Raw genomic sequence first — 6,623 nt, forward strand, 5'->3', positions numbered from 1 at the left:
ATTGGTTATGCATCTGTTGCCTACTGCTGTAAATGATTATCACAATGTGGTGGCTTGAAAACACCCACTTGTCTCATAGTTCTGAAGAACAGAAATATGTCCTAGCTTGACTGGATCTCTGCATAAGACATTAACTGGCCAAAATCTCTGTATTTAACAACTGAAGAGATAAACTTTATAGTCCTTTTCTTTACGAATTGAATCCCTTGTGACTAATTTTGGAGGTAGCTGAATTTTGTGTTTCACAAATCGCACAAAATTCTGAAGACATAACCAAAGGTGAGAGAGTATATGCCCCCTGAGTTAAGACTGAAGACATAATTCTCTTCATTCTTTTTCTTTCTTTCTCTCTCTTTCTTCTTTTATTTTATTTTTTTTTTTTTGTACTGAGGATTGAACTTGGGGGATACTTGACCACTGAGCCACATCAGCCCTATTTTGTATTTTATTTAGAGACAGGGTCTCACTTAGTTTCTTAGCTCCTTGCTTTTGCTGAGGCTGGCTTTTGAACTTGTGATCCTCCTGTCTTAGCCTCATGAGCAGCTGGGATTACAGGTGCACACTACCATGCCAGGCTCTGAAGACATAATTTCATATCATTAGAAAATGACGTGTTTATATCATGTAGAAATAACTTATAGAGTAACACTTTAATTACACACAGTATTAATCTCACCTCAACCAGAAAAAGAAAAGATCTTTCTGAGCATTTGAAACAAGATTCATTGTAGGGAATTTCTAGCATGGGAAGAAGAAAAGCTGAGAAGACAATTAGGTATAGTTTGGTGGCCTAGTAAAATGCAACTCCTGCTGTTTATGGAAAGGACAAAGGGAGATTTGTAGTTCTAAAGCTATGACCTATTATTCAGTGGGTACTAAAACCAAGCAGACTTCTCTGTGGGAACTCCAGCCAGCAACTATAGAAGCCACTTTATGTGATGCTGAAGGTGATGAAACATGTAGGCTTTTGCTTTCTGCTCTAAAGATGGCCCTAACATCTCCAATTGGCTAAAGCCAGGGAGGGAATTCAACTGACAAGCACTTGTAAGTCATCCCACAGTGCCTTCCAGCCACATTACAAAAGGCAATCTATGGTTCCATATGAAGGCAAACAGTCTGAGGACCCAAGGATCCAGATCTTTGGGCATGTTGTTTAACACTCTATTGTTGTTTTTATTCTTGTGCCAATACAATCCCTCCCCATCACTCTCTCAATTTCTCCTCTCCTTAACAGTGGTAAAGGGAAAACCAATAAATTGATATGCAGTAAAACATTTTAATAGCAAGCATGAGGCCCTGGGTTCAATCCATATCACCATGGAGGGGTGGAGAAGAAAAGGAAGAGGAACAGATTCAGAACTTCTAAGTTTTGTTATTTTTGCACAAGTTTTATCTTTGGGTGTATATTTGGATAATGTCTGTTCCTCCCCTGATGCCTCCATTTTCTCAACTATTTCTTTACCTTTTAAAATCTATGGCTATACATTGTTAGCAAATTTTACATATCTTAAAGAATTACTTTCTCCTATGAAATGGTGCACAAGTTGAACAAGTCTAAAATACAAAATAAACTACATTTAATAAAGTGATAACATCAAAAATCCAGAAATAAATAGTATAAAATATTAGCAGTAGTTTATTCTGCATGGTAGGCTTATAAAAGTGATTTATAGATTTATAAATTTTACTTTTTTCTATGTTTCTAGCTGAAGTTTGTAAAATGGATATTCACCACTTAATAGAAAAAAGAAAAATAATTCTTTTATTAGAAAGTGGTATCCAGAGAGAGCTGCTCGGGTCTCCAGGCGAGGCTTGGCCTCCCGCGCAGAGACAGGGGAAGCGGCGGAGGTGGCGGCCCTCGGGCCGGCTGGTGAGGTGATGGCGGCGCCGGGCCCGGGGGCTGGGGCAGCCTCGGGCGGCGCAGGCTGTAGCGGTGGCGGCGCGGGCGCTGGCTCCGGGTCCGCGGGGATCGGGGGCCGGCTGCCCAGTCGGGTGCTGGAGTTGGTGTTTTCCTACCTGGAGCTGTAGGAGCTGCGGAGCTGCGCCCTGGTGTGCAAGCACTGGTACCGCTGCCTACACGGCGATGAGAACAGCGAGGTGTGGTGGAGCCTGTGCGCCCACAGCTTGGCCGAAGAGGCTCTGCGCACGGACATCCTCTGCAACCTGCCCAGCTACAAGGCCAAGGTACGTGCTTTCCAGCATGCCTTCAGCACTAATGACTGCTCCAGGAATGTCTATATTAAGAAGAATGGCTTTACTTTGCATCGAAACCCTATCGCTCAAAACACTGATGGTGCAAGGACCAAGATTGGTTTCAGTGAGGGCCGCTATGCATGGGAAGTGTGGTGAGAGGGCCCTCTGGGCACTGTGGCAGTGATTGGAATTGCCACAAAACGGGCCCCCATGCAGTGCCAAGGTTATGTGGCATTACTGGGCAGTGATGACCAGAGCTGGGGATGGAATCTGGTGGACAATAACCTACTACATAATGGGGAAATCAGTGGCAGTTTTCCACAATGCAACAATGCACCAAAATACCAGATAGGAGAAAGAATTCGAGTCATCTTGGACATGGAAGATAAGACTTTAGCTTTTGAACGTGGATATGAATTCCTGGGGGTTGCCTTTAGAGGACTTCCAAAGGCCTGCTTATATCCAGCAGTTTCTGCTGTATATGGCAACACAGAAGTGACTTTGGTTTACCTTGGAAAACCCTTGGATGGATGACAGTGGCTTTCTTTGGATGAAAGACAGACTGGAGAATAGATCTACTTGTGGAAAGTAGAATCATGAAGTGACAGTGTCATATGTGCATGTCCAAGAAACATCCTGAAAAACACATGAAGTTGTAAACTGGAGAAGCAATTCAATAACAGATTATTTTAGTGTTTCCTCTTTCCACTGGGCCAGAAAAATCCTCAGGGTTGCAGTTGGTTGAGTGGGCAGTTGACATATGCATGTTGCAACAGATTTTGTCTCTATGTTAGCAATGTGTTATTTCCAACTTTAAAGGTGAGATTTTAGGGACACCATAAAAAGGATAAGGATTTTTAAGTAATATGTTTGTGAAGGATTAATCCCATCTTACAACTGCCTGTTCTTTCTCCAGTCCCTTTTTTTCCAACCAGCTTGACTATTAGAAAAGTATGAAACTGGTTGGGTTTTATTTAATATTTTTAATATATCGAGAAGCATGGTCTGCCTGGACTGCACTTCTCTAACAATGAGAAATAAAATTGTGCAGCTATTTTAAGAGTTGTATATACAATATGTGTGTAGAAAAGAACTGTAAAAAAAAAAAAAGGACAAAGGGATTGCTTTGTTCTATTTCAGTTTCTTAAAAAACCACTACATGGTACAAAATCAGAATTCACATCTAGGGACAATTGGGTAACTATGAAGAGGAGGATTTAAGAGGAGATGTATTGGCTCATTTGGTCTTACTTTTGACTCAGTTCCCATAACTATTATAGTCTCGTTGGTTGTTGGCTTATTTTGATTTTTGTTATTTAAACCATCAAAATTATAAGACTCCTCAATCTCCTGGCTAAAGATTGAGGGAAGGCAAATCTATTTCTAATTATTCATGTATCAGTAAAGATGATCTAAACATAATAGTAAAATATACATCTTCAGGTATCTGATTTTATTTTTTGGCCTTCTGAGAAAGTGTCTCATAACATAAAACAAAGCTATGTGCTCTTATAGTCCTCAAATATGAAAGTTATTAGACATATAACCTAGGAAAAGAATTGATTAATGATTCTTTTATTTTCTAACTTTATAATGCTGTAGATATTATTAAAAATTTTTAATTTCATATTGTTTACATCATGTAACAATCCAAGCCTCAAACTCTTCATTGAGGCTATCAAAAAGATATTTACTTACATCTGAAACAGTGCCAATCTGAAGGAGGTTAATTTTATTAATCTCATTATAGATAATTGCCCCCATGGGACTTGAAATATAACACCTTGTGCTGAGAACTTCAGGTTGGCAATGTTTTGAAGTTTTCATTGGAGGAGAGCTTAACATTACTTCCTATTTTGATAAATCTTATTTTTCTTCCTTAACACTCTTTTGAATTAATAATCCAACACACATGATCTGAGATTTTTTCTTTTGTTAGAAGAGAAACATCTTTCTGTATGAAAGTATAAATTATATGGTTTCAGATACATAAGAATTAATTAAGACAAGTGAAATATTTGTACTTTTTAGATTATTGCTCTATGTATATTTTGTTTTAAGTCTAATAAAATTAGGGACAGCAAGCAGCTTGCTGGGGTTCTTGGTTTGCTCATTGAGAGTTAAAATTATCAATACTCCTGTGAAGCAGGAGATGTCAGCCATAGAACAAAGATTTGTTATTGCTACCTGAAAGGTTTACAAGTATTTATTGTGTATTTGGTATGTTGTTTGAAAAGATGAAATTTGTTAAAGATTCTTTTTGATATCTATGTCAAGAAAAAGCCACCTTGTAGAGTGAAAGTATATGTTAAATGTATTAGAGAATATAGCTAACACAGAAATTGGTTTTTCTTGGTGTAGAACAACTCAATTGGCAAAGTCTAAATGATTAAAGAAGAGAACTGGTTCAGGATGAAAATTGACTAGTTATAAAGTGATAAAGTTCTTTAAGTACTTGTTGCATTTTCAGGTTGTGATATGGTCAATTTCAAGAGCATCTGCTAAGAAATTTGTTTATAACTTCTATTTTGTCTTGTTAGTAAATGTTCATTTACAACAAAGTTTTGAAGGTGCTTACTGGAAATCAAAAACATGGTTATTCATTCCATATTGAACCTAGAATCAAATGATTGCCTAAATATTTAACAGCAAGCCATTCTTATATCAAAGATTTGAATTCCCTAATATCTCCTTTGCAAGTTTTATAAAATGGAGTTTCATAGTTAGCATGAGCATCAGGAGAATAAAGAATCTTCATTTATAACCTGATGGATGAATTTGTTACTAGGACCAGCACTGACTGTCCAAATGATTAAAACAAACTGCTACCATGTTCAGGGAGATCTCTTATTCATTGTTACTGAGAGCATTTAGTTAGAAGATAGTTGCACCTGAAGATTGAGTTTAAGTCACTTAAACCAGTGGTTCTCAACCTTGGCTGTATTTGAAATCACTTTGGAGTGTGTTTTTATAAAAAAGTATGCTTTCCAGGCCTAGGGGCACTCACCTGTGTTCTTGGCAACTTGGGAGGCTGAAGCAGAAGGATTGAAAGTTGAAGGCTAGACCCAGCAACTTAAGGAGACACTGTCTTTTTTTTTTTTTTTTTTATTGTAAACAAATGGGATACATGTTGTTTCTCTGTTTGTACATGGCGTAAAGGCATACCATTTGTGTAATCATAAATTTACATAGAGTAATGTTGTTTGATTCATTCTGTTATTTTTTCCCTTCCCCCCACCCCTCCCACCCCTCTTTACCCCTATACAGTACTTCCTTCCTCCATACTTGCCCCCCTCCCTAACCCTAACTCTAACCCTAACACTAACCCATTCCCTCCCCCCCATTATGTGTCATCCTCCACTTATTAGCGATATCATTCAGTCCTTTGGCTTTTTGAGATTGGCTTATCTCACTTAGCATGATATTCTCCAATTTCATCCATTTGCCTGCAAATGCCATAATTTTATCATTCTTTATGGCTGAGTAATATTCCATTATATATATATATATATATACCATAGTTTCTTTATCCACTCATCAATTGAAGGGCATCTAGGTTGGTTCCACAGTCTGGCTATTGTGAATTGAGCAGCTATGAACATTGATGTGGCTGTATCTCTGTAGTATGCAGATTTTAAGTCCTTTGGGTATAGGCCAAGGAGTGGGATAGCTGGGTCAAATGGAGGGTCCATTCCAAGTTTTCTAAGGAATCTCCACACTGCTTTCCAGAGTGGCTGCACTAATTTGCAGCCCCACCAGCAATGTATGAGTGTACCTTTCTCCCCACATCCTCGCCAACACCTGTTGTTGCTCGTATTCTTGATAATCGCCATTCTAATTGGGGTGAGATGGAATCTTACAGTAGTTTAGATTTGCATTTCTCTTATTACTAGAGATGTTGAGCATTTTTCCATATGTTTGTTGATTGCTTGTAGATCTTCTTCTGTGAAGTGTCTATTCATTTCCTTAGCCCATTTGTCGACTGGATTATTTGAATTCTTGGAGTAGAGTTTTTTGAGTTCTTTATAGATTCTGGAGATTAGTGCTCTATCTGAAGTATGATTGGCAAAGATATTCTCCCACTCTGTAGGCTCTTTCTTCGAATTGCTGATAGTTTCCTTTGCTGAGAGAAAGCTTTTTAGTTTGAATCTATCCCAGTGGTTGATTCTAGCTTTTATTTCTTGTGCTATGGGAGTCCTGTTAAGGAAGTCTGATCCTAGACCAACAAGGTGAAGATTTGGACCTACTTTTTCTTCTATAAGATGCAGGGTCTCTGGTCTGATTCCGAGGTCCTTAATTCATTTTGAGTTTAGTTTCGTGCATGGTGAGAGATATGGGTTTAGTTTCATTCTGTTGCATATGGATTTCCAATTCTCCCAGCACCATTTGTTGAAGAGGCTATCTTTTCTCCATTGCATATTTTTGGCACC

The 6,623-nt window shown here is 38.4% G+C and overlaps 1 pseudogene across 1 annotated transcript; it reads left to right on the top strand.

Moving 5' to 3' along the window:
- Nucleotides 1-1,839: 1,839 nt before the first annotated feature.
- LOC306646611 (F-box/SPRY domain-containing protein 1-like) lies at nucleotides 1,840-5,279 on the top strand (annotated as a pseudogene). The gene has a single exon. The product of its transcript is annotated as an F-box/SPRY domain-containing protein 1-like (transcript).
- Nucleotides 5,280-6,623: the final 1,344 nt, after the last annotated feature.

The sequence above is a fragment of the Sciurus vulgaris genome, assembly GCF_902686455.1.
Source record: "Sciurus vulgaris genome assembly, chromosome: 16".
NCBI lineage: Eukaryota > Metazoa > Chordata > Mammalia > Rodentia > Sciuridae > Sciurus > Sciurus vulgaris.